We start from the raw sequence: 25446 nt of genomic DNA, 5'->3' as shown, positions 1-25446 counted from the left end.
TTCTTCCGAGAACAGTGGAGGTTAGGCCATTGGATGTATTCAAGGCTGAGTTAGACGTTTGATCAACAAGAAAGTCAAGTGAGCACAGGCAGGAAAACGGAATGAAGACCACAATGAGGTTTTATTGAATGACGGAGCAGGCTGGAGGGCCAGGCTGACTCCTGTTTCTAATTTGTATGATCTTATCAACATTAACAATGGAAACTGGGAGCATGAGAGGAACTGAGAACAACAAAAATGTGATTCCTACGCATCGCGGATCTCACAAACGCCAGGAACTCAGACCGGTGTCAGACCAATCATTGTGTGTGTGACCAGCATTCCAAGTATTTGGAACATTTGACCACAGTTTTGGGACAGTGGAAAAGCACTTCACAAGGTTCCAGAATCATTCTGAAGAATGTGAGTCCTCTTTGCGCAGAAACTCTGCACCATTTTTGATTCAAACAAAAAACCGAACATCTGCATAACTTAGGATGAAGCCAAGTTAGGATTCCAAAACCCTCTGATGGTGAAGTGAAGGCCGAGTCTTCACTTCCTGTTAATTCCCAAAGCTCAGACATTGATTGCTTCCATTTACAAGCTGCTGATCGTCATCAGCTGATAGAAACCACATCTGAATCACTCACATTAAATAATGGCAGCAGCATTGTTTTTACAACAATATAAAAGCACAGATGTCATGGGGAGACTGTGAGGTGAGAAGAGAATCGGGGGATGGACTGACTCTCGCATGGCCTGTAACAGTCACATCACCCCATGAAAGGCAAGCTTTGAAATAAACATCCATCCTGTGCACTGAGTGGTGAATGAGCAGGTGGGGGATGGGAATGGCAGCGAGTGCTGGGGGGGGCGCGTGGCGAGAGCTGGGGGGGGGGGGGCGTGGTGAGAGCTTGGGGGGGGCGCGGCGAGAGCTTGGGGGGGGGGCGTGGCGAGAGCTTGGGGGGGGCGCGGCGACAGCTTGGGGGAGGGCGCGGCGAGAGCTTGGGGGGGCGCGGCGACAGCTTGGGGGGGGGCGTGGCGAGAGCTTGGGGGGGGCGCGGCGACAGCTTGGGGGGGAGGGGCGAGAGCTTGGGGGGGGCGCGGCGACAGCTTGGGGGGGAGGGGCGAGAGCTTGGGGGGGGCGCGGTGAGAGCCTGGGGGGGGCGCGGCGACAGCTTGGGGGGGAGGGGCGAGAGCTTGGGGGGGCACGGTGAGAGCCTGGGGGGGGCGGGGCGAGAGCTTGGGGGGGGCACGGCGAGAGCTTGGGGGGGGCACGGCGAGAGCCTGGGGGGGGGCGGGGCGAGAGCCTGGGGGGGGGCGGGGCGAGAGCTTGGGGGGGGCGCGGCGAGAGCCTGGGGGGGGCACGGCGAGAGCTTGGGGGGGGCGCGGCGAGAGCTTGGGGGGGGCACGGCGAGAGCTTGGGGGGGGGCACGGCGAGAGCCTGGGGGGGGGCGGGGTGAGAGCTTGGGGGGGGCACGGCGAGAGCTTGGGGGGGGCACGGCGAGAGCCTGGGGGGGGCGGGGTGAGAGCTTGGGGGGGGCACGGCGAGAGCTTGGGGGGGGCACGGCGAGAGCCTGGGGGGGAGGGGCGAGAGCTTGGGGGGGGCGCGGCGAGAACTTGGGGGGGGCACGGCGAGAGCTTGGGGGGGGTGCGGCGAGAGCTTGGGGGGGGCACGGCGAGAGCCTGGGGGGGCGGGGCGAGAGCTTGGGGGGGGCGCGGCGAGAGCTTGGGGGGGCGCGGCGAGAGCTTGGGGGGGGCGCGGCGAGAGCCTGGGGGGGCGGGGCGAGAGCCTGGGGGGGGCGGGATGAGAGCTTGGGGGGGGCGGGGTGAGAGCTTGGGGGGGCGGGGCGAGAGCCTGGGGTGAGCGCCTGGGGGGTGCGGGGTGAGCGCCTGGGGGGGGTGGCGAGAGCTTGGGGGGGGCGGGGTGAGAGCCTGGGGGGGCGGGGCGAGAGCCTGGGGGGTGCGGGGCGAGCGCCTGGGGGGGGCACGGCGAGAGCTTGGGGGGGGCGGGGCGAGAGCTTGGGGGGGCGGGGCGAGAGCCTGGGGGGGGGCGCGGTGAGAGCCTGGGGGGGCGGGGCGAGAGCCTGGGGGGGGCGGGGCGAGAGCCTGGGGGGGGGGGGCAAGAGCCTGGGGGGGGGCGAGAACTTGGGGGGGGCGCGGTGAGAGCCTGGGGGGGGCGGGGCGAGAGCTTGGGGGGGGGGCGAGAGCTTGGGGGGGGCACGGCGAGAGCCTGGGGGGGCGGGGCGAGAGCTTGGGGGGGGCGGGGCGAGAGCCTGGGGGGTGCGGGGCGAGAGGCTGGGGGGGGCGGGGCGAGAGGCTGGGGGGGCGGGGTGAGAGGCTGGGGGGGGCGGGGTGAGAGCCTGGGGGGGGCGGGGCGAGAGCCTGGGGGGGCGGGGCGAGAGCCTGGGGGGGCGGGGCGAGAGCCTGGGGGGCGGGGCGAGTGCCTGGTGGGGCGGGGCGAGAGCCTGGGGGGGCGGGGCGAGTGCTTGAGGGGGCGGGGCGAGAGCCTGGGGGGCGGGGCGAGTGTTTGGGGGGGCGGGGCGCGTGCTTGGGGCGGGGCGAGCGCTTGGGGGGGCGGGGCGAGAGCCTGGGGGGGCGGGGCGAGTGCTTGAGGGGGCGGGGCGAGAGCCTGGGGGGCGGGGCGAGTGTTTGGGGGGGCGGGGCGCGTGCTTGGGGCGGGGCGAGCGCCTGGGGGGGGCGGGGCGAGTGCTTGGGGGTGGGGCGGGGCAGTTGCCGGTGGGGATGGAGCCCCCTCAGCGGCCCTGGGTCGCTCTCGGCAGCCTGGCTGGGTTTTACCTGCTCCGCCCGGGCCAGGAGCGGGATAGAATCTCCCAGCGGGCCGAGTGGCCGAGCCAAGTCATTGCGTCATGACCACCTGGCCGCTCCGCCCGCATGCGCATGCGCCGCTTGGCCACGAATATCCGGGGAGGGGCTGAGTGTGTGTCTCTGTGGGTGAGTGTCTCTGTGGGTGAGTGTCTCTGTGGGTGAGTGTCTCTGTGGGTGAGTGTCTCTGTGGGTGAGTGTCTCTGTGGGTGGGTGAGTATCTCTGTGGGTGGGTGAGTGTCTCTGTGGGTGAGTGAGTGTCTCTGTGGGTGAGTGTCTCTGTGGGTGAGTGTCTCTGTGGGTGGGTGAGTGTCTCTGTGGGTGGGTGAGTGTCTCTGTGGGTGGGTGAGTGTCTCTGTGGGTGGGTGAGTGTCTCTGTGGGTGAGTGTCTCTGTGGGTGAGTGTCTCTGTGGGTGGGTGAGTGTCTCTGTGGGTGAGTGAGTGTCTCTGTGGGTGAGTGAGTGTCTCTGTGGGTGAGTGAGTGTCTCGGTGAGTGAGTGTCTCTGTGGGTGAGTGAGTGTCTCTGTGGGTGAGTGTGTGTGGGTGAGTGTCTCTGTGGGTGAGTGAGTGTCTCTGTGGGTGTGTGTGTGTGGGTGAGTATCTCTGTGGGTGAGTATCTCTGTGGGTGAGTGTCTCTGTGGGTGAGTGTGTGTGGGTGAGTATCTCTGTGGGTGAGTATCTCTGTGGGTGAGTGTCTCTGTGGGTGAGTGTGTGTGGGTGAGTATCTCTGTGTGTGTGAGGGGGGGGTTGGCGGTGAGCATCTCAGAGTTTGTTCAGTTTGGTGTCTATATTTCTCAGCATTTATCGTGGCTTTTTTCCAATTGGCCCCTCAGTGCACACTCATCTTTACAATAAGGTGAATTGTCTACTCTGTTGGAAGCCTCTTCGGAAGTGCAGTAGAGGCCAGCTGCTTGCAGACAGCATCCCAGAGCGAGACCCATTTACTAAGAAGTGCAACCAGAAGGCATGCAGGGCCAGCAGGAAATGAAAGGCTGAAGGGTCTCGAGAAGGTGCCGTTATCCAATAGGAAGAATCTATAGGCCTGGACTGCTACCTGGTATTTGCTCCCAAATACACCTGTTGGACTTTAACCTGGTGTTGTTAAAACTCTTACTGCTACCTGGCCATATCTGAGGTCTGGGGACGCTCTTACCTTCATATGCAAGATGATTGGTCCAGAGACCACCTCCAACTGTGTAGATGGCCATCCGATGCCAGTGGTTCTTAATGTTACAGCCGCACTGAACCCTACACCTCTGGTTCATTCCGGGCTGTCAGTGGGAGACTTGTGTGGTTTCCTCCAATCAGTTGCATCAAATTGGTCATTGGTGCTTTGTTCAGAAAGTCCAATACCTTCATTCGCTACTGGACAGACAAGGCCAGCCTGGCGGAGCGAGGCTTTCATTCAAGGAGCCATTGACTGTGAGCATGTGCCCAACAAGGATCCAGCAGGAAGCTGGGTGTCTTTGTCAATAGAATGGGTTTCCATTCCCTAAACATGCAGGCAATGTGCGACCACGACAAAGACATAAAATGCTGGAAAATCTCAGCAGGTCTGACAGCATCTATGGAGAGAGAATAGAGCCAACGTTTCCAGTCTGGTTCACCCTTTTGTCAGAGCCGGCAGCCTGCTGAGATTTTCCAACATTTTTTGTTTCAGATTCCAGCATCTGCAGTAGTTTGCGTTTATCTGGATGTGTGACTGTAATTGTGAAATCTTCCAGGTCCGCACCAGTTACCCTGGGAACTGTTATGTTGCCTAAATCCTCCTTCACTCCCAAATGCCAAGGGCTCTTCATTGCTCCAGCTTGCTTGGATGGTCCCAGGGGACAAATGATATCCACTGAAAAGGTGCTCATAACCCCAGTGAGAGACCAAGGACAGACGCTGAGCAGAGAGAGAAATACAGTCATTCCACCACAAAGGCAGTCAATGAGAAAACCAAAGGTCTACTCAAGATGAAGTTACAAAGTCTGGGCCACTCGGAGAGATCCCTTTAATATTCTCTTGAGCACATTTCCCTTATCGACTACTCTCTGCACTTTCTGGCTCTGTCAAAGCCCTTGGAGGATAAAGACGGCAACGTTGCTTCACAGGCCCAGGGGACAACTCAAGTGCTTGGTCTGAGGAGGAGCCTGAGAACCTCAGGGCGATGAGCAAGATTCCTTGTGTGAAACAGGAAGGCCTTGATTCAGAGAACTTTCAGCTAAGCATCCAAAACAAGGAATCAAGGTGATGGCAAGGGGCATGCAATCCTTAATGGTGTTTCCGATTAGGCAATCCTGTCACAGTACAACCTCTGAAATAAAGTTTGCAGTCCTTCCTCTGTATCACGTGTGACCCACAGGTCTATTTCGCATTGAAAGCATGAAGCACGCTCAGGCCTTTGCACATGAAGGGACATTTTCAGAAAGTATCCAAACGTGCACATGCTCCAAGAAAGCACAAATCACCGTGACAACCCCTTCATGTTGGCTGGTGAAAAAGGTTGGATCTCATGGGATAAAGGGGGAGGTGGCTAGATGGGTGGAGAACTGGCTTGGTCACAGAAGACAGGGTGGTAGTGGAAGGGTCTTTTTCCGGCTGGAGGCCTGTGACTAGTGGTGTTCCGCAGGGCTCTGTATTGGGACCTCTGCTGTTTGTAGATTAACTGGGGGGGGCGGGGCGAGTGCTTGGGGGTGGGGCGGGGCAGTTGCCGATGGGGATGGAGCCCCCTCAGCGGCCCTGGGTCGCTCTCGGCAGCCTGGCTGGGTTTTACCTGCTCCGCCCGGGCCAGGAGCGGGATAGAATCTCCGAGTGGCCGAGCCAAGTCATTGCGTCATGACCACCTGGCCGCTCCGCCCGCATGCGCACAGCGAGGGGGCAAACCGGCCCTTCCACTACCACCCTGTCTTCTGTGACCAAGCCAGTTCTCCACCCATCTAGCCACCTCCCCCTTTATCCCATGAGATCCAACCTTTTTCACCAGCCAACATGAAGGGGTTGTCACGGTGATTTGTGCTTTCTTGGAGCATGTGCACGTTTGGATACTTTCTGAAAATGTCCCTTCATGTGCAAAGGCCTGAGCGTGCTTCATGCTTTCAATGCGAAATAGACCTGTGGGTCACACGTGATACAGAGGAAGGACTGCAAACTTTATTTCAGAGGTTGTACTGTGACAGGATTGCCTAATCGGAATTAGATTAATTAATTAAAACATGCTACCGCGCAAAGGGACCTGGGGGTCCTTGTGCATGAGACGCAAAAGCCCAGTCTGCAGGTACAACAGGTGATCAAGAAGGCAAATGGGATGCTGGCCTATATTGCGAAGGGGATAGAATATAAAAGCAGGGATGTCTTGATGCACCTGTACAGGGCATTGGTGAGGCCGCAGCTGGAATACTGTGTGCAGTATTGGTCCCCTTATATGAGGAAGGATATATTGGCATTGGAGGGAGTGCAGAGAAGGTTCACCAGGTTGATACCGGAGATGAGGGGTTTGGATTATGAGGAGAGGCTGAGGAGATTGGGTTTGTACTCGTTGGAGTTTAGAAGGATGAGGGGGGATCTTATGGAGACTTATAAGATAATGCGGGGGCTGGATAGGGTGGAGGCGGAGAGATTCTTTCCACTTAGTAAGGAAGTTAAAACTAGAGGACACAGCCTCAAAATAAAGGGGGGTCGGTTTAAGACAGAGTTGAGGAGGAACTTCTTCTCCCAGAGGGTGGTGAATCTCTGGAATTCTCTGCCCACTGAGGTGGTGGAGGCTACCTCGCTGAATATGTTTAAAGCGCGGATGGATGGATTCCTGATCGGTAAGGGAATTAAGGGTTATGGGGATCAGGCGGGTAAGTGGTACTGATCCACGTCAGATCAGCCATGATCTTATTGAATGGCGGGGCAGGCTCGAGGGGCTAGATGGCCGACTCCTGCTCCTATTTCTTATGTTCTTATGTTCTTATGTTTGTGATTTATATAAATGATCTGGAAGAAGGTGTAACTGGGATGATCAGTAAGTTTGCGGACGACACAAAATTGGCAGGACTTGCAGATAGTGAGGAGCATTGTTGGAAGCTACAGAAGGATATAGATAGGCTGGAAATTTGGGCAAAGAAATGGCAGATGGAGTTCAATCCTGATAAATGCGAAGTGATGCATTTTGGTAGAAATAACGTAGGGAGGAGCTATACGATAAATGGCAGAACCATAAAGGGTGTAGATACGCAGAGGGACCTGGGTGTGCAAGTCCACAGATCCTTGAAGGTGACGTCACAGGTGGAGAAGGTGGTGAAGAAGGCATATGGCATGCTTGCCTTTATAGGACGGGGCATAGAGTATAAAAGTTGGGGTCTGATGTTGCAGATGTATAGAACGTTGGTTCAGCCGCATTTGGAATACTGCGTCCAGTTCTGGTCGCCACACTACCAGAAGGACGTGGAGGCTTTGGAGAGAGTGCAGAGGAGGTTTACCAGGATGTTGCCTGGTATGGAGGGGCTTAGTTATGAGGAGAGATTGGGTAAACTGGGGTTGTTCTCCCTGGAAAGACGGAGGATGAGGGGAGACTTAATAGAGGTGTATAAAATTATGAAAGGCATAGATAGGGTGAACGGTGGGAAGCTTTTCCCCAGGTCGGTGGTGACGTTCACGAGGGGTCATAGGTTCAAGGTGAAGGGGGGGAGGTTTAACACAGATATCAGAAGGACATATTTTACGCAGAGGGTGGTGGGGGCCTGGAATGCGCTGCCAGGCAGGGTGGTGGAGGCGGACACACTGGGAACGTTTAAGACTTATCTAGATAGCCACATGAACGGAGTGGGAATGGAGGGATACAAAAGAATGGTCTAGTTTGGACCAGGGAGCGGCACGGGCTTGGAGGGCCGAAGGGCCTGTTCCTGTGCTGTATTGTTCTTTGTTCTTTGTTCATTGGAAAGTGCGACATCTCAGTACCCCCTCGTTGGTGATGGCTGGATTCGAGGCAACCTGCAGTCTCTGATGCCAATTCAGCCCTGATCCGCTACCTGATGAAACCCATGTGGGCAGGGGAGTCCAGCGCCCAAGCTGGGCACTCCTCAGTCATCGTAGTCTCGGATGCCATGGTCACTGGCAGAGGGGCCCAGTGCCATCGTACACAACACCCTGAGAGGAGTTTGCAGATGCAGGCTCCATTGATGGACAGGCAGCGAGCAGAGTTACTAGGTGCTTCATACATCTCTAACACTTGTGTTGACTTGCTGAGCTCACTGCCAGTGTATGGGTTTGCAGGGTCTGAACACAACCCCAGAAACTCCTGATTGAGGATTGCCACTTGCTCAATGGAGTAGGCTGTGCATTCAGAGCTCCAGGTCAGTGAGGTGCTGATGCTCCTCAGGAACTTCTGCAAGACAGAGATAATGGTACGCAGACTCCCCAGGATTTCTGCCTGGTCTCCCCACGTATCCCCCCAGACATTCAGCAGCTGCCACCTGATGGATGATTCCATCACCCAGCTTGGACTCAGCATGGTCCTGGTCTCCAATAACACTCTCACAGCCAGAGCCCTGAGAGCTCACTGCCTCCTCCAGCTCTTCGGGTGAGTTTGAAGTCTTCACCAATTGCACAGCCATCTGATACGAAGGCTTATGCTGACCAACATGACTGTTGATGCTTGGTGCAAAGAAAGGATATGACATGGAGCATCTGGTAGCTGCTCTTCCTTGGAGTGCTCAAGGGAGGGTCCATGGGGGTATCTGTGACATCATGAGGCATCTGAGGGGGGAAGAGAAAATGTCAGTCGCAAACATTGCAACACAGTCACACTGCATGCATTCTGGTTGCTTTTCACAGTGGACATTTGCCTCACAAAAGCTTTCTAAATGAATCATAGAATCCCTACAGTGCAAAAGGAGGCTATTCAGCCAATCGAGCCTTCACCGACAACAATCCCACCAGCGCCTATACCTGTAACCCCACATATTTACCCTGCTGCTCCCCCTGACACTGAGGGGCAATTTAGCATAGCCAATCCCACCTAACCTGCATGTCTTTGGACTGTGGGAAGAAACCAGAGCACCCGGAGGAAACTCACACAGACACGGGGAGAATGTGCAAACTCCACACAGACAGTGGCCAGAATCGGAATTATTAGTGTCACAAGTAGGCTTACCTTAACACTGCAATGAAGTCACTGTGAAAATCCCCTGATCGCCACATTCCGGCACCTGTTCGGGCACACTGAGCGAGAATTTAGCACGGCCAATGCACCCTAACCAGCACGTCTTTCAGAATGTGGGGGGAAACCGGAGCACCCGGAGGAAATCCACACAGACACGGAGAGAACGTGTAGACTCCGCACAGACAGTGACCCAAGTTGATTATCAAATCCGGGTCCCTGGCGCTGAGAGGCAGCAGTGCTAACCACTGTGCCACCGTGAACTGATGACTCAAAACTAGATGGGAATGTGGATGGTGAGGAGGATGTTAAGAGGCACCAAGTTGATTTAGACAAGTTGAATGAGTGGAAAATACCTGGCAGTATACAAGTGTGAAGTTATTCACTTTGGTAGGAAAAACAGAATGACAGGGGTATTCCTGTGCGGGGAGACACAAGAAAGGAGAACAAAGATAGAAATGAAAGACAGAAAAGTAGAAAGCAAAGACTCAAATAAGGAGGAATTTCTTCTCTCAGACGGTTGTGAGTCTTTGGAACTCCTTACCACAGAGAGATGTGGGGCAGAGTCCTTGTGTGTGTGAAAGGCTCAGATAGATAGATTTCTGATCAGTAAGGGAATCGAGGGTTACAGGGAAAGGTCAGGAAGGTGAACGTGAGGAATGCTGGATCAGCCATAATCCAATTGAATGGCGGAGCAGGCTGGAGGGGCTGAATGGCCTACTCCTGTTCCTATTTCTTATGGTCTTATGGAAGGCAGAGGAAACAAAGGCTTCAGCAAATAGGGCCACAGTACAAAAAACGCATAAAAATATTAAAAAGACAATTCTAAAGGCGTTATATCTGAATGCACACAGCATTCACAATTAGGTTGATGAACTAAAGAACAAAGAACAATACAGCACAGGAACAGGCCCTTCGGCCCTCCAAGCCTGCGCCGCTCATGTGCCCACTAGACCATTCGTTTGTATCCCTCTATTCCCAGTCTGTTCATGTGGCTATCTAGATAAGTCTTAAACGATCCCAGCGTGTCCGCCTCAATCACCTTGCTTGGCAGTGCATTCCAGGTCCCCACCACCCTCGGTGTAAAAAACGTACCCCTGACATCTGTGTTGAACCTTGCCCCCTTCACCTTGAACCCGTGACCCCTTCGTCACCTCCGACCTGGGAAAAAGCTTCCCACTGTTCACCCTATCTATGCCCTTCATAATTTTATACACCTCTATTAGGTCGCCCCTCATCCTCCGTCTTTCCAGAGAGAACAACCCCAGTTTACCCAATCTCTCCTCATAGCTAAGACCCTCCATACCAGGCAACATCCTGGTAAATCTTCTCTGTACTCTCTCCAAAGCCTCCACGTCCTTCTGGTAGTGCGGCGACCAGAACTGGACGCAGTATTCCAAATGTGGCCTAACCATCGCTCTATACAGCTGCATCATCATATGCCAACTTTTATATTCTATGCCCCGTCCAATAAAGGCAAGCATGCCATATGCCTTCTTGACCACCCTCTCCACCTGTGCTGCCACCTTTAAGGATCTGTGGACTTGTACACCCAGGTCCCTCTGTGTGTCTATACTCCTGATGGTTCTGCCATTTATTGTATAGCTCCCCCTTACATTAGATCTACCGAAATGCATCACTTCGCATTTATCTGGATTAAATTCCATCTGCCATTTCTCCGCCCAATGTTCCAGCCTATCTATATCCTGCTGTATTCTCTGACAATGTTCATCACTATCCGCAACTCCAGCAATCTTCGTGTCATCCGCAAACTTACTGATCACACCAGTTACATCTTCCTCCAAATCATTTATATATATCAGAAACAGCAGAGGTCCCAGTACAGAGCCCTGTGGAACATCATGAACACCACTAGTCACAGACCTCCAACCGGAAAAAGACCCCTCCACTGCTACGCTCTGTCTTCTATGGCTAAGCCAGTTCTCCACCCATCTAACTAGCTCACCTTTTATCCCGTGAGATTTAACCTTGTGCACCAGCCTGCCATGAGGGACCTTGTCAAACGCTTTGCTAAAATCCATATAGACGACATCCACGGCCCTTCCCTCGTCAATCGTTTTTGTCACCTCCTCAAAAAACTCAACCAAATTTGTGAGGCATGACCTCCCTCGTACAAAACCATGCTATCGCTAATGAGATTATTCAGTTCTAAATACATATATATCCTATCTCTAAGAATCTTCTCCCACAATTTCCCTACCACGGACGTCAAGCTCACCGGCCTATAATTACCCGGGTTATCCTTGCTACCCTTCTTAAATAACGGGACCACATTTGCTATCCTCCAATCCTCTGGGACCTCACCTGTGTCCAGTGAAGAGACAAAGATTTCTGTTAGAGACCCAGCAATTGCATCTCTCGCCTCTCTGAGGAGTCTAGGATAGATGCCATCCAGCCCTGGGGATTTGTCTGTCTTAATTTTTCCTAAAAAACCTAACACTTCCTCCCTCGTAATTGAGAATTTTTCTAACGGGTCAACACATCTCTCTGAGACACTACCAGTCAACATGTCCCTCTCCTTTGTGAATACTGATGTAAAGTATTTGTTTAGGATCTCACCTACTTCCTTTGGTTCTAAACATAATTCCCCTCCTTTGTCCCTGAGAGGTCAGATTCTTTCCCTAACAATCCTCTTGTTCCTAACGTATGTATAAAATGCCTTAGGATTCTCCTTAATCCTGTCTGCCAAGGACATTTCTAAGTCCCTGTTTGAGTTCTTTTCTACTTTCTCTGTATTCCTCCAGTGCTCCATCTGTTTTTAGCTGCCTGGACCTCATGTATGCCTCTTTTTTTCTTTTTGGTTAGACCCACAATTTCACTGGTTATCCACGACTCTCGAATCCTACCTTTCCTATCCTTCCTCTTTACAGGCACATAGAACCATAGAAAATTACAGCTCAGAAACAGGCCTTTTGGCCCTTCTTGTCTGTGCCGAACCATTTTATGCCTAGTCCCACTGACCTGCACTTGGACCATATCCCTCCACACCCCTCTCATCCATGAACCCGTCCAAGTTTTTCTTAAATGTTAAAAGTGACCCCGCATTTACCACTTTATCCGGCAGCTCATTCCACACTCCCACCACTCTCTGCGTGAAGAAGCCCCCCCTAATATTCCCTTTAAACTTTTCTCCTTTCACCCTTAACCCATGTCCTCTGGTTTTTTTCTCCCCTAGCCTCAGCGGAAAAAGCCTGCTTGCATTCACTCTACCTATACCCATCAAAATCTTATATACCTTTATCAAATTTCCCCTCAATCTTCTACGCTCCAGGGAATAAAGTCCCAACCTATTCAATCTCTCTCTGTAACTCAGCTTCTCAAGTCCCGGCAACATCCTTGTGAACCTTCTCTGCACTCTTTCAATCTTATTTACATCCTTCCTGTAACTAGGTGACCAAAACTGTACACAATACTCCAAATTCGGCCTCACCAATGCCTTATATAACCTTACCATAACACTCCAACTTTCATACTCGATACTCTGATTTATAAAGGCCAATGTACCAAAGGCACTCTTTACGACCCTATCCACCTGTGACGTCACTTTTAGGGAATTCTGTACCTGTATTCCCAGATCCCTCTGTTCAACTGCACTCTTCAGAGTCCTACCATTTACCCTGTACGTTCTTCTTTGGTTTGTCCTTCCAAAGTGCAATATCTCACACTTGTCTGCGTTAAATTCCATTTGCCATTTTTCAGCCCATTTTTCTAGTTGGTCCAAATCCCTCTGCAAGCTTTGAAAACCTTCCTCACTGTCCACTACACCTCCAATCTTTGTATCATCAGCAAACTTGCTGATCCAATTGACCACATTATCATCCAGATCATTGATATAGATGACAAACAACAATGGACCCAACACCGATCCCTGCGGCACATCACTAGTCACAGGCCTCCACTCAGAGAAGCAATCCTCCACAACCACTCTCTGGCTTCTTCCATTGAGCCAGTGTCTTATCCAATTTACTACCTCCCCATGTATACCTAGCGACTGAACCTTCCTAACTAACCTCCCATGAGGGACCTTGTCAAAGGCCTTGCTGAAATCCAGGTAGACACCATCCACGCCTTCCCTTCATCCATTTTCCTGGTAACCTCCTCGAAAAACTCTAATAGATTGGTCAAACATGACCTACCACGCACAAAGCCATGTTGACTCTCCCTAATAAGTCCCTGTCTATCCAAATATTTGTAGATCCTATCCCTTATCACACCTTCCAATAACTTGCCCACCACTGACGTCAAACTTACTGGCCTATAATTTCCCGGATTTCTTTTGGAACCTTTTTTAAACAACGGAACAACATGAGCCACCCTCCAATCATCCGGCACCTCCCCCGTGAATACTGACATTTTAAATATGTCTGCCAGGGCCCCTGCAAGTTCAACACTAGCTTCCCTCAAGGTCCGTGGGAATACCCTGTCCGGTCCTGGGGATTTATCCACTCTGATTTGCCTCAAGACAGCGAGCACCTCCTCCCCTTTAATCTGTAAAGGTTCCATGGCCTCCCTACCAGTTTGCCCTATTTCCGTAGACTCCATGCCCGTTTCCTCAGTAAATACGGATGCAAAAAAACCATTTAGTATCTCCCCCATCTCTTTTGCCTGTCCTGCAGTCCTATCAACTGCTCCTTAAAAGACTCCCACATGCCAGATGTGGATTTACCCTCGAACAGCCTCTCCCAATCAACAGCCACCAAATCCTGCCTAATCCGGCTGTAGTTAGCCTTCCCCCAATTCAGCACCTTACCCATAGGACAACACTCATCTTTTTCCATTACTATCCTAAATTTTACAGAATTGTGGTCACTATTTGCCACATGTTCCCCCACTGAAACTTTGATGACCTGACCAGGCTCATTCCCCAGTACTCGGTCCAGTATAGCCCCCTCTCTCGTTGGACTGTCAACATATTGTTCCAAAGAACCTTCCTGTACGCATTTTATAAATTCTTCCCCGTCCAGGCCCCCAGCCCTAAGCGGTTTCCAGTCTATGTGAGGGAAATTAAAATCTCCCACTACAACAACCCTATTTTTTCTGCACCTGTCCAGAACCTCCTTACATATCCGTTCCTCAACTTCCCGTGGGCTGTTGGGAGGCCTGTAGTATACCCCCAGCATAGTGACTGCGCCCTTCCTGTTCCTGAGCTCCACCCACAGTGACTCGTTACCTGACCCTTCCATATTGTCCACCCTCTGTACCGCTGTAATATGCTCCCTAACCAGCATTGCTACTCCCCCACCTCTCCTAGCCCCTCCTTGGTCTCGCCTAAAACACTTGTACCCCGGAATATTCAGCTGCCAGTCCTGTCCTTTTAACCAAGTCTCCATCACTGCAACCACATCCAAGTTCCGCTCAAGCATTAAGGCTCTAAGCTCGTCTGTCTTGACGTGACGCTCCTTGCATTGAAGCAGATGCACTCCAGACCTCCAGGCCCACTGAGGTCATCCTCCCCCAGAATGCTCTTCCTCTTAGATAGCCTTGTCTTGGCCCCAACCTCGTCCCCAGCCTCTATGCTTATTGACCTATTGTTCTGATCCCCACCCCCCTGCCACATTAGTTTAAACCCACCCGAACCACACTAGCAAAACTCCCGGCTAGGATATTCGTGCCCCTCCAGTTTAGGTGTAACCCGTCCTTCTTGTACAGGTGCCATCCTTTCTTGAAGACTTCCCAGTGATCCACGAATTCAAAACCCTCCCTCCTGCACCAGTCCTTTAGCCACGCGTTCAGCTGTGCAGTCTTCCTGTTCCGAGCCTCACTAGCTTGTGGCACTGGGAGTAGTCCAGAGATCGCTACCTTGGAGGCCCTGCTTTTTAGCCGACTACCCAACTCCCTGAATTGCTCTCTCAGGACCTCCCTGCTCTTTCTGCCTACGTCATTTGCACCAATGTGGACAATGACATCTGTCTGGTTACCCGCCTTTTTTAGGGTGCTTCCTACCCGCTCAGAGATATCCAGGACCCCGGCACCAGGGAGGCAGACTACCATCCTGGAGTCTCGTTCACGCCCACAGAACCGCCTGTCTGTGCCTCTAACCATTTCATCCCTCACTACTATTGCTCTCCTGGTTCCCCTCTTTCCCTCCTGAGCCACAGAGCCCGATTCCGTGCCAGTGACCCAGTCACCATGGCTTACCCCTGGAGGGACTCTCTCCCCCCCCCCCCCCCCCCCCCCCCCCCCCCCCCAGTATCCAAAACGGTATACTTATTCTGGAGGGGAACAACCACAGGGGATCCCATCACTGACTGCTCTCTCCCTTCCTCTCTCCCATCTGACACCCATCCCTTACTGTTAAGGGGGACAACCACCGGGGTACTCTCTGGTACGTGACCTTTACCCTTCCTAACCGTGACCCAAGTGCCTTCCTCCCGTGGCCCTGGTGTGACGACCTGCCTGTAACTTCTATCCATTAACTTCTCATTTTCCCTGACTAGACTAAGGTCATCGAGCCGCAGCTCCAGTTCCCTAACGCGGTCTCTCAGGAGCTGCAGTTCGACACACCTGGTGCAGATATGGACTTCCGGGAGGCTAGGCGACTGCATGAACTCCCACATCCGACACTGACAGCAACAAACTGGCCTCCCGCTCATAATTACCCCTTTCTTTAAATTACTGGAAGAACGAAGAACAGAACCTATCCTGCCTCTGCCTGTTTACGCCGAAGCCCGATGAGCCAAAGCCCTTTAGCTCTCACTCTGCTCCCTGCTCACTCCGCTGCCCGCTAAAACGCTGCCCGCTGAATAGTGCGGCCTGCTTTTAAACCTCCCGCACGCTTAAAAAAAAACAAATTTTCTTCCCAGCTCACCCCGCGCTCGGCCTACTTCCGCTTTTCCCTTCAAGTTAGTAACAAAGAAACCCTGCGAAAAGGTAAGTAATAAAAGTCGATCCCGTACCCTTTTTACTGTGGCCTCAAATCGCTCCTCTCAGCCTTGCTCCAGTCGAAGCAATGAACAGCATAAATTGATATAAACGGGTATGATACGATTACAATTACAGGATGACCAAGGCTGGGGACTGAATATCCAAGAGTATTCAATACTTTGGAAGGACGGACAAAAAGGAAAAGGAGGTGGGGTGGAACTGTTAATTATAGATGAAATCAGTACAATATTGAAAGAGGATATTGGCTCAGAAAATCAGGTGTGGAATCAGTCTGAGTGGAGCAAAGAAGTAAGGGTGGGAAACATTAGTGGGAGTTGTCTATAGGCCTAAGGTAGGGATGACAAACAGGAAAATAGAGACGCAGGTAACAAGGGTGCTACAGCTGTCCTAGAGAAAATGTTCAAGCTGTTCGTAAAGAAGTCATTGCAGGGCTCTTGGATAAGCTCAAGGAATCAGGCAGAGTCAACATGGTTTAGTGAAAGAGAATTCATGTTTAACCAACTTACTGAAGATTTTGAGGAAAGAACATGCTGTGGATAAAGGGGAACCGATGGGTGAACTGTATTTCCAGAAAGCATTTGATAAAAGTGCCAGATCAAAGGTTTTTGTGGAAAATAAAAGTTTATGGTATGGAGATAACATATTGGCATGGATAAAAGATTGGCTGGCTAATGGGAAGCAAAGAGTAGGCATAACTTAAGTCATTTTCAGGTTGGCAAGATGTAACAAATGGTGTGCCACAGGAATCAGTGCTGGGACCTCAACTGTTTACAATTTATATAAATGACCTGGATGAAGGGATGGTTGCTAAATTTGCTGATGACACAAAGATAGGTAGAAAAGTAATAATAAAAACAAAATACTGTGGATTTTGAAAATCTGAAATGAAAATGTTGGATAAACTCAGCAGGTCTGTCAGCATCTGTGGAGAGAGGAAATGGTTGGCATTCTCTGGCTGTTCCTGCTCCATCGCCGCTGCAAGCGAGGACAAAGGATTTGGCGCTCAGCCAAATCTCCATTCAATACAGTGGGACAGAGAATCTACTGGCATGAACAGCTGGAGAATCCCGCCAAATGTTTCAAGTCCACGTGGTCCGTATAATGTCTGTGGGTCACCATGAGGGGAGACAGCTGAGGACTTTTGATTTGATATATTATTGTCACATATATTAGTATACAATGAAAAGTATTATTTCTTGCGTGCTATACAGACAAAACATACTGTTCGTAGAGTACATAGGGAAGGAGGAAAGGCGAGGGTGCAGAATGTAGTGTTATAGCTAGGGTGCTCCTGGAAAGGCAATGTACTGACGGGAGATAGTTACACATTGGGCTCCCTCTGTTTCATTGCTGCTGATCAGTGGTGTAGGCTGGAAATGAGAAGCAAACAAGCACGGCAGAGTAGAAATCATGCAAACTCTTCACCCACATACTTTCCGCATCAAATCAACCTCTTGGCTCATTCTCGGGTTCCCTTGCCCCGTAACAAAGACCAGTCTGGTCAGGCTCCATTTCCTCTGCTGTTTCACAATTACATCTTGGTGAAGCATTAAAGAATAACGTAACTTGGGAAAATCAACTGGAAGGGATGTTGTTTTTCCTTTGGAGATGAATATATTGTTTGAAGTGGCTCCAAGCTGCATGGAGTAATTGAAGCTGCAAGAAATTCCTGCCACAGCTCATTATGATGCCAGGGACTGATCTCAGAGAGGTTTCGGACCTGTAGATGATACTGAAGAGCAGAGAAAGTCTCGTAAGAACATAAGAACATAAGAAATAGGAGCAGGAGTAGGCCATCTAGCCCCTCGAGCCTGCCCCGCCATTCAATAAGATCATGGCTGATCTGACGTGGATCAGTACCACTTACCCGCCTGATCCCCATAACCCTTAATTCCCTTACCGATCAGGAATCCATCCATCCGCGCTTTAAACATATTCAGCGAGGTAGCCTCCACCACCTCAGTGGGCAGAGAATTCCAGAGATTCACCACCCTCTGGGAGAAGAAGTTCCTCCTCAACTCTGTCTTAAACCGACCCCCCTTTATTTTGAGGCTGTGTCCTCTAGTTTTAACTTCCTTACTAAGTGGAAAGAATCTCTCCGCCTCCACCCTATCCAGCCCCCGCATTATCTTATAAGTCTCCATAAGATCCCCCCTCATCCTTCTAAACTCCAACGAGTACAAACCCAATCTCCTCAGCCTCTCCTCATAATCCAAACCCCTCATCTCCGGTATCAACCTGGTGAACCTTCTCTGCACTCCCTCCAATGCCAATATATCCTTCCTCATATAAGGGGACCAATACTGCACACCGTATTCCAGCTCATGTAAAGTTTATTTGTCCTCGACAGACAGGAAGGTCAGAAATCAGCAGCAGATGATAAGAAATCGGTGCAGGTCATCAGGCCAAGTGTCTCTGGAACTCTCTTCCAAAAAAGGCAGTGGAATTAGAGTCTTTGAATATTTTTAGGGCAAAGCTAAATCATTTCTTGATTAACAAGGGGGTGAAAGGTTATCAGGGCTGGGTAGGAGTGTGGGGTTGGGCTTAAAACCAGATCAGCCATGATCTTATTGAATGATGGAGCAGGTTCGAAGGGCTGAGTGGCCTCCTGTTGCTTCAAATTTGTACGTTCATATGTAGGAATAGGCCATTCGGCCCAATGAGCCTGCTCCACCCATTCAATAAGATCATGACTGATCTGACTGTGGCCTTCACCCCACTGCCCCCATTACCTTTGTGAAAATCACAAATCTATCAAAATCAGTCTTCACTGACACAGCCGGAACAGAATTGCACAGACTAACAACCCTTGGAGAGCAGCAATTCCCCATCATTTCCATTTTAAAATGGAGGCCCCTCATTTTTAAATTGCCCCTAGATCTGGATTTCCTACGAGAGGAAAGATTTGTGAAGATAGTGTCCGGAATTTGCCAGCTGTTCACACCAACTGATTCTCCAGTCCTACCAGTGGTGTATTGCCTGCTGTGTGTTTTCCGGTGGTTGTGAGGTGGCTTCACTGGGAATTCCCATTGATAGCAGCGGGACCAGAGGATCCCGCCAGGAGCGAATGGCGCACTGCCTCCCACTGCCGGGAAAAGTGCTGAGGAAAGGCCAGAGAATCTCACCAATGGTTTTCCCGACACTTTGACCACAATTCTGTTCATCTACTCCTGTCACTCTGCTAGGGCTGTAACATAATCCAGGGACTGTGTGTAGAGCAGTGATTTGTCTCGGTTTCTATAGTTTGTTCTATGTTAAGTCTTCTGATTCACAACATGAATATTGAATACTTTTAAGACTGAGTTAGATTTTTGATTAACAAGGAAGTCAAAGGCTGTCCAGGAAAGTGGAGTTGAGGCCAGAATCAATTCTTATCTGCAGGAGAACTGGCTTGAGGGGCCAGTTGGCCTTCTGCTTCTAAACTGTGCATCCAATAGGTTATTTCATGATACAAGCAGTAAATCTGCAGTCTTGGAACTAAGATTCTGTAAAGGTTGTGTGGCTAGAAATATTTGGTTAGTACCTGAGGTGCAAATATGGCAGCAGTTAGCCAGGAGAGTATGAAAGGATCTGAGTACCCTGTGCTGTGAGATTCTGATCTCACCCCAGAGAAGGGACGGGGGGGGGACGGGGGGGGGGGGGTTGTTACAGTCAAAGGTTCAACTTATCCAAGCTTCCTTTGTACAGTACAGATGAAAAGAAATACAGATTTGAAAACCCTTGAATGGGGCTAGACGAGGGCCCAGATGTTCAGATTTAGCCTATTTGCAGCATGTCCTTCCTCCTTGTTGGAAGTTGTCATTGACTGAGTATATTTATATAGTGGGAAGAACCTAAAGTAAACTTAAGTTTTTTTCAACCTCCTGTTCAGTGTTAGCTCTTTGTCTGAAATCTTTCTTCCCAATGTTAAATCCAGAAACACGGCTAATGTTCAAGCCCCACCACGGCAGATGGTGGAATTTGAATTCAATAAAAAATATCTGGAGTTAAGAATCTACTAATGACAATGAAACTATTGTTGATTGTCGGAAAAACCTATCCAGTTCACATGTCTTTTAGGGAAGGAAATCTCCCATCCTTACCTGGTCTGGCTACATGTGACTCCAGAGCCACAGCAATGTGGTTGACTCTCAACTGCCCTCCAAGGGTAACTAGGGATGGGCAATAAATGCTGGCCCGGCCAGTGATGCCCATGTCCCATGGATGAATAAAAAATAAACTTTCACTCAACTTTTTCTGTTATAAATTACAATGGAGAATGCCAATGTAAATGTGTCACACTGTGGTTACACCTACTCATTACTGGTGGTGCCACACCTCAGTTAAAATCTCCCGGTCCCTTAGTCTGTACCAAACCTCTGCTCCTCTACAGCCCAAGCTACCAGTAAGTTTGAGAATGAAAAATGGTAGTGATATAAAATTAAAGTATTATCTAAAAATAAAGACAAAATATGTGACTTTAAAATGAACTTAGAAATAGGAGGAGTCCATTCAGCCTCTTGAGCCTGGTCCATCGTTCAATAAGATCATGGTTGATCTGAAAGCTATCTCTATGTACCCACCTTTGCCTCTTATCCCTTAACATCTTTGATTCACAAAAATCTACCAATCTCCTTTCAAATTCCCAATTGATTTAGCAACAGTTGCAATTTGGGAAGAGAATTCCAAACTTCCACCACTCTGTGTACAAATGTTTCCTAATTTCACTCTATCCCCTTTAATGCCTGAACACTTTGATCAAATCATTCCTTAATCTTCAAAATTCCCGGGAATACAACCCCAGTTTGTATAATCTCTGTTTACAATTTACTATTGGAGCCCTGGTATCATTCTCATAAATCAGCACTCTCTCTCTAATCAATCAAAGAGACATAGATAGGATGCAAAGCTGGGCTGAAAAATGGCAAATGGAGTTTAACCCTGATAAATGTGAGGTGATTCATTCTGGTAGGACTAATTTAAATGTGGATTACAGGGTCAAAGGTAGGGTTCTGAAGACTGTGGAGGAACAGAGAGATCTTGGGGTCCATATCCACAGATCTCTAAAGGTTGCCAGTCAAGTGGATAGAGCTGTGAAGAAGGCCTATAGTGTGTTAGCTTTTATTAACAGGGGGTTGGAGTTTAAGAGCCGTGGGGTTATGCTGCAACTGTACAGGACCTTGGTGAGACCACATTTGGAATATTGTGTGCAGTTCTGGTCACCTCACTATAGGAAGGATGTGGAAGCGCTGGAAGGAGTGCAGAGGAGATTTACCAGGATGCTGCCTGGTTTGGAGGGTAGGTCATATGAGGAAAGGTTGAGGGAGCTAGGGCTGTTCTCTCTGGAGCGGAGGAGGCTGAGGGGAGACTTAATAGAGGTGTATAAAATGATGAAGGGGATAGATAGAGTGAACGTTCAAAGACTATTTCCTCGGGTGGATGGAGCTATTACAAGGGGGCATAACTATAGGGTTCGTGGTGGGAGATACAGGACGGATATCAGAGGTAGGTTCTTTACGCAGAGAGTGGTTGGGGTGTGGAATGGACTGCCTGCAGTGATAGTGGAGTCAGACACTTTAGAAACATTTAAGCGGTTATTGGATAGGCACATGGAGCACACCAGGATGATAGGGAGTGGGATAGCTTGATCTTGGTTTCAGATAAAGCTCGGCACAACATCGTGGGCCGAAGGGCCTGTTCTGTGCTGTACTGTTCTATGTTCTATGTTCTTAATTTTGGTCAGATGTCCAGAGCTGCTCACAGCGTGAACAATGTGCTGAGTGTGGTCTAAGGGTTTTTTAAAAATTCATTTAGAGACACAAGGACTGATTAGGGACAGTCAGCATGGCTTTGTGAGTGGAAAATCATGTCTCACAAATTTGATTGAGTTTTTTGAAGGGGTAACCAAGAAGGTAGATGAGGGCAGTGCAGTTGATGTTGTCTACATGGACTTTAGCAAGGTTTTTGACAAGGTACCGCATGGTAGGTTGTTGCATAAGGTTAAATCTCACGGGATCCAGGGTGAGGTATCTAAATGGATACAAAACTGGCTTGATGACAGAGTAAGGAATCTAACAACACCAGGTTAAAGTCCAACAGGTTTATTTGGTAGCAAACGCCACTAGCTTTCAGAGCGCTGCTTCTTCACTCCATCTGACGAAGGAGCAGTGCTCTGAAAGCTAGTGGCGTTTGCTACCAAATAAACCTGTTGGACTTTAACCTGGTGGCAGGGGGGTGGGGAACAAAACAGTAGGTCAGTAAATACTGAGGCTGGGGTTGAGCTGGGGGCCAGGGCAAGGCTAGCTAAGAAGAGAAGCACTCTGGAGGAGGATGACCTGAGTGGGCCTGGAGGTCTGGAGTGCATCTGCTTCAATGCGAGGAGCGTAACGGGTAAAACAGACGAACTTAGGGCCTTAATGCTTAGGCGGAATTTGGATGTGGTTGCGGTGACGGAAACTTGGTTAAAAGAAGGACAGGACTGGCAGCTGAATATTCCGGGGTATAAGTGTTTTAGGCGAGACAGAGGAGGGGCTAAAAAAGGTGGGGGAGTAGCGATATTAGTTAAGGAGCATATTACCGCGGTGCAGAGGGTAGACAACTTAGAGGGGTCATGTACTGAGTCGCTGTGGGTGGAAGTCAGAAACAGGAAGGGTGCAGTCACTATGCTGGGGGTGTACTACAGACCACCCAACAGCCCACGGGAAGTGGAGGAAAGGATATGTCAGGAGATTCTGGATAGGTGCAGAAAACATAGGGTTGTTGTAGTGGGGGACTTTAATTTCCCTGGCACAGACTGGAAAGTGCTTAGAGCTGGGGGTCCGGACGGGGAGGAATTTGTAAAATGCGTACTGGAAGGTTCTTTGGAACAGTATGTCGATAGCCTGACTAGAGAGGGGGCTATACTGGACCTAGTTCTGGGAAATGAGCCCGGTCAGGTCGTCAAAGTTTCGGTAGGGGAACATGTGGCAAATAGTGACCACAACTCTGTTAACTTTAGGATAGTAATGGACAAGGATGAGTGCTGTCCTACGGGCAGGGTGCTAAATTGGGGGAAGGCTAACTATAGCCGGATTAGGCAGGAATTGGTGGATGTTGATTGGGAGAGGATGTTCGAGGGTAAGTCCGCGTCTGGCACGTGGAAGTCTTTTAAGGAACTATTGATAAGGCTGCAGGATAGGCATGTGCCTGTAAAAAGGAAAGATAGGAAAGGTAGGATTCGAGAGCCGTGGATAACCAGGGAAATTGAGGATCTGATTAAAATGAAAAGGGAGGCGTACGTTAAGTCCAGGCAACTGAAAACAGATGGAGCTCTGGAGGAATACAGAGAGAGTAGGAAAGAACTCAAACGGGGAGTGAGAAGGGCAAAAAGAGGTCACGAGATGTTCTTGGCAGGCAGGATTAAGGAGAATCCTAAGGCATTCTATTCATACGTTAGGAACAAAAGAGTTGTCAGGGAGAAAATCGGACCTCTCAGGGACAAAGGAGGGGAATTATGCTTAGAACCCAAGGGAATAGGGGAGATCCTAAATGAATACTTTGCATCGGTATTCACGAAAGAGAGGGGCGTGTTAACCGGGAGTGTCTCGGAGGGAGGTGTTGAACCGTTAGAGAAAATTTCCATTACAAGAGAGGAAGTGTTAGGTTTTTTAGGGAACATTAAAACTGACAAAGCCCCAGGGCCTGATGGCATCTATCCTCGACTGCTCAGGGAGACGAGAGATGAAATTGCTGGGCCTCTGACGGAAATCTTTGTCGCTTCTTTGGACATGGGTGAGGTCCCTGAGGATTGGAGGAGAGCGAATGTGGTCCCGTTGTTTAAGAAGGGTAGCAGGGATAACCCAGGAAATTATAGGCCGGTGAGCTTGACGTCCGTGGTAGGGAAGTTGTTGGAGAGGATTCTTAGAGACAGGATGTATGTGCATTTAGAACGGAACAATCTCATTAGTGACAGACAGCATGGTTTTGTAAGAGGGAGGTCGTGCCTTACAAATTTGGTGGAGTTTTTTGAGGAAGTGACAAAAACGGTTGATGAAGGAAGGGCCGTGGATGTCGTCTATATGGATTTCAGTAAGGCATTTGACAAAGTCCCACATGGCAGGTTGGTTAAGAAGGTTAAGGCTCATGGGATACAAGGAGAAGTGGCTAGATGGGTGGAGAACTGGCTTGGCCATAGGAGACAGAGGGTAGTGGTCGAAGGGTCTTTTTCCGGCTGGAGGTCTGTGACCAGTGGTGTTCCGCAGGGCTCTGTACTGGGACCTCTGCTATTTGTGATATATATAAATGATTTGGAAGAAGGTGTAACTGGTGTAATCAGCAAGTTTGCGGATGACACGAAGATGGCTGGACTTGCGGATAGTGAAGAGCATTGTCGGGCAATACAACAGGATATAGATAGGCTGGAAAATTGGGCGGAGAGGTGGCAGATGGAATTTAATCCGGATAAATGCGAAGTGATGCATTTTGGAAGAAATAATGTAGGGAGGAGTTATACAATAAATGGCAGAGTCATCAGGAGTATAGAAACACAGAGGGACCTAGGTGTGCAAGTCCACAAATCCTTGAAGGTGGCAACACAGGTGGAGAAGGTGGTGAAGAAGGCATATGGTATGCTTGCCTTTGTAGGACGGGGTATAGAGTATAAAAGCTGGAGTCTGATGATGCAGCTGTATAGAACGCTGGTTAGGCCACATTTGGAGTACTGCGTCCAGTTCTGGTCGCCGCACTACCAGAAGGACGTGGCGGCGTTAGAGAGAGTGCAGAGAAGGTTTACCAGGATGTTGCCTGGTATGGAGGGTCTTAGCTATGAGGAGAGATTGGGTAGACTGGGGTTGTTCTCCTTGGAAAGACGGAGAATGAGGGGAGATCTAATAGAGGTGTACAAGATTATGAAGGGTATAGATAGGGTGAACAGTGGGAAGCTTTTTCCCAGGTCGGAGGTGACGATCACGAGGGGTCACGGGCTCAAGGTGAGAGGGGCGAAGTATAACTCAGATATCAGAGGGACGTTTTTTACACAGAGGGTGGTGGGGGCCTGGAATGCGCTGCCAAGTAGGGTGGTGGAGGCAGGCACGCTGACATCGTTTAAGACTTACCTGGATAGTCACATGAGCAGCCTGGGAATGGAGGGATACAAACAATTGGTCTAGTTGGACCAAGGAGCGGCACAGGCTTGGAGGGCCGAAGGGCCTGTTTCCTGTGCTGTACTGTTCTTTGTTCTTTGTTAGTAAGTTTGCAGATGATGCCAAGATTGGTGGCACAGTGGACAGTGAAGAAGGTTATCTCAGATTGCAATGGGATCTTGATCAATTGGGCCAATGGGCTGATGAATGGCAGATAGAGTTTAGTTTAGATAAATGCGAGGTGATGCATTTTGGTAGATTGAACCAGGCAAGGAGTTACTCAGTTAATGATAGGGCACTGGGGAGAGTTACAGAACAAAGAGATCGAGGGGTACAGGTTCATAGCTCCTTGAAAGTAGAGTCACAGGTGGACAGAGTGGTGAAGAAGGCATTCAGCATGCTTGGTTTCATTGGTCAGAACTTTGAATACAGGAGTTGGGACGTCTTGTTGAAGTTGTACAAGACATTGGTAAGGCCACACTTGGAATACTATGTACAGTTCTGGTCACC

General features: G+C 50.2%; 1 protein-coding gene across 4 annotated transcripts in view; it reads left to right on the top strand.

Moving 5' to 3' along the window:
- entpd1 (ectonucleoside triphosphate diphosphohydrolase 1) overlaps positions 1–25446 on the top strand; it is a 189316-nt gene that overhangs the window by 66760 nt on the left and 97110 nt on the right. Inside the window, exon 1 of one of the 4 annotated variants that reach the window (XM_078222977.1) lies at positions 2695–2934. The exons of 2 other annotated variants lie outside the window; for them this stretch is intronic. The gene's annotated coding sequence lies outside the window, so the exon portion shown is untranslated. Of the gene's footprint in view, positions 1–2694; positions 2935–3506; positions 5038–25446 lie in introns of those variants that run through there. One more of the 4 variants, XM_078222978.1, reaches the window with a different exon arrangement.

The sequence above is a fragment of the Mustelus asterias genome, chromosome 11 (assembly GCF_964213995.1).
Source record: "Mustelus asterias chromosome 11, sMusAst1.hap1.1, whole genome shotgun sequence".
Lineage (NCBI taxonomy): Eukaryota > Metazoa > Chordata > Chondrichthyes > Carcharhiniformes > Triakidae > Mustelus > Mustelus asterias.
The sequence above is the reverse complement of the archived record's forward strand: the minus strand, read 5'-3'. Positions and strand labels throughout refer to the sequence as shown.